This window comes from Manihot esculenta, chromosome 1, assembly GCF_001659605.2.
Source record: "Manihot esculenta cultivar AM560-2 chromosome 1, M.esculenta_v8, whole genome shotgun sequence".
Lineage (NCBI taxonomy): Eukaryota > Viridiplantae > Streptophyta > Magnoliopsida > Malpighiales > Euphorbiaceae > Manihot > Manihot esculenta.
The window spans coordinates 6,033,245-6,036,392 of record NC_035161.2 but is presented as its reverse complement, the minus strand read 5'-3'; positions in this window follow the sequence as shown (position 1 = coordinate 6,036,392).

Genomic DNA, 3,148 nt, shown 5'->3' with positions numbered 1-3,148 from the left:
TTATTGTATTCTGTCTCCTATTTTTTGACTTGGAATTTTGTGTATGATGATCTGTTGATGTTTAATAGCTTAGTGTATTCCATCTCAATGTATTTTCACTTGTATACTTAGACTATTTCAAAATATATGGCTTTCTTTACTCTTCCGAGCTGTTTAGTCCTTTGAGGATTAGTTTGACCGTGCTTTTTTTGCTTGTATACTTAACCAATTTTCTAAGTGTGTGACTTTCTTTTCTCTTCTGAGCTATTTAGTCCTTTGTGACTTAGTTTGATCGCGTTGATGTATTGAATTATCTTCGTTTTCCAGCCTGCGAGCTTGTTTTAACTTATCTTAGCATGAATGCCTTGGGTTGTATGTTCAGCTTGTAAGCTTGACTTGCTTAGCTTACTTATCCTATATTAACACATTTAAGATGTCCTTTGCTTAATCTACCAAATGGATAGATCCGGGCTTTGAGCTCAAAATTTTCATTATGTATTCGACTTGTAAGTCTTTATTCATTTTTACGGGAGTACTTAGGGTATTTTTCTGCGACCTTTCCTGGGCCACGAGCTTAGTTATATCATACTTAGTTTATTTTCACGTATTTGCCTCGTGAGCTCGTCCACGCTTATGAGAATGGTTGTCTTATATTTAAGCTTTTTCTGCGTGTTGTGGTCCCTTGAGCCCGTTCGTGCTGTGAGCTCGGACGCTTTATACTTAGGATTTTTTTATGCGCTTATGCCCAGTGACCCCGTCCGTGCTGTGAGCTTGGATGCTTTATACTTAGGATTTTTTTCACTCGCTTATGGCCAGTGAGCCTGTCCGTGCTACGAGCTCGGTCGTTTTATACTTAACCTATTTTATCATGCTCTTATAGCCAGTGAGCCCGTCCATGCTGTGAGCTCGGTCATTTTATACTTAGCCTATTTTATCATGTGCTTATAGGCTGCGAGCTTGTCTGTGTCATGAGCTCAGTTATTCTTATGCTTAGGCTATTTTTTGCGTGTTTTATAGCCTATGAGCTCGTTCACGCTACGAGCTCGGTCATTTTATGCTCAACCTATTTTATCATGTGCTTATAGGCTGCGAGCCCGTCTGTGTCGCGAGCTCGGTTATTCTTATGCTTAGGCTATTTTTTGTGTGTTTTATAGCCTATGAGCTCGGTCATTATATGCTTAGCCTATTTTATCATGTGTTTACAGGCTACGAGCTCGTCCATGTGGTGAGCTTGATTATTTGGATTTTTGTTTCCTATGCCTTAGCACTTCGAGCTCTTTTGTGAGGCCAATCTCAAATTTTTATTTACTCACTGAGCCTTATATGGGCTATGTTTTGGGTCGGCAGTTCGCTTGCTTAACTTAGCTTTTCTTTTGGAAAGGGGCTCAAGTCTTTTACTTATTCTTTTTGCATTGATCTTTTTTCTCTCAACCAAATTTGTGGTGCCTGCGGTCATTTTTCGAGATTGGTCACCTTCCTCACTGAGGGCTTCTTCCTCTCAGCCATGTTATTAGATGTTGCGAACTCCAGGCGTAGGGCATAGCAGACCTTGAATCCCTCTGGTCCTTTCAAAAGTATTCCTGCTCCACTGCCCCCGGCACTGGATGCTCTATCTACAAATAAGTTTCAATTGAATTCCCACGGCTATTGGTCCCCATCCCTTCCTTCGATTGAGTTCAGAAACCCCTCACTCTGTTCATGTTGATCTGAGTTGAAAGAGCACTCGGCTATGAAGTCAGCTAGGGCTTGGGTTTTGATGGCCGTCCAAGATCGGTACATGAGGCAGTACAAGCTGATTTCTATAGACCAAGCTAGCATTCGTTCTGAAGTTTCAGGTTTGTGCAGGATTTTCTTCAAGGGCTAGTCTGTCATTACAACTCCTTGGTGGCACTCCAGATATACTCTAAATTTTCTTACTGCTAGCAAGAAGACAAATGTCAATTTCTCAATATTCATGTACCTGACCTCGGCATCCTTGAGCACTTTGCTGACGAAAAGATAGGCTTTTGGTCCCTTGCTTCCTCTCTCACCAGCACAACACTTATGACTTGTCCTGAGGCGGCTAAGTATATCAAGAGTTCTTCCCCGGCCAGAGGGCTGCTGAGCACATGTGGTGAACTGAGGTATTGCTTGAGGTTTTTGAAGGCCTCTTGGAAATCCTTTGTCCATTCAAAGTTTGGAACCTTCCTCAGTTTCTTGAAGAATAGCAAGCACCTTTCTGCAGACTTTGACATAAACCAGTTAAGTGCCACCACCCTTCCTGTGAGCTTCTGCACATCCCTTACATAACTCAGCTCTTGCATTCTTAATATGGCCTCCACTTTCTTTGGGTTCGCCTCAATGCCTTTTCCACTAACCATGTAGCCCAGGAACTTTCCACTCCTAATAAAGAAGGTGCACTTCTCCGAGTTTAGCCTCATTATGTACTGTTGTAGCACTCTGAATACTTCTTTTAGGTTAACCAAGTGCTGCTGGAAGGTTTAGCTCTTTACCACAATGTCGCCGATGTACACCTCTACATTCTTCTCTATCCGGCCTTTAAAAATCTTATTCATCAGTCATTGATACGTCGCCTCTGCATTTTTCAGCCTAAAGGCATGGCCTTATAACAGTATATCTCATCCTTGGTTATAAATGAGGTCTTCTCTTCATCCAACCTATCTATGAAAATTTGGTGATATATAGACATAGCATCAAGGGACAACATATAATCGAAACTGGCCATAGAATCGATCATTTTATTATATCAGGATGGAGATAACAATCTCTAGGTCAGACCTGGTTTATGTCAGTAAAATCTATACGCATCCTGTATTTTCCATTGGCCTTTTTAACTAAAACAGGGTTAGTTAACCACTAAGGGTACATAACTTTCCTAATAAAATCGGCCTCCTATAGCTTTTGGACTTCTTCCCTGGTGGCTTGTTGTTTCTCCTTTCCGAATACTCTCTTCTTCTATTGTATTGGTTTGGCTCCGAAGAGAACGTTCAGCTTGTGTGTCATCACTTCATGATCTATCCCGGCACGTTTGAAGGTTTGCAGGCGAAGCTTGAGGCATGTCCTCTGATAAGAGCCATTGCTGTATCTTTCTGATCCTTTTCAAGGTTCGCGTTGATGCTGAAGATTTTGTCAGCTTCCTCTTCAGATGATGGAAATGTCTCCAGCTCAT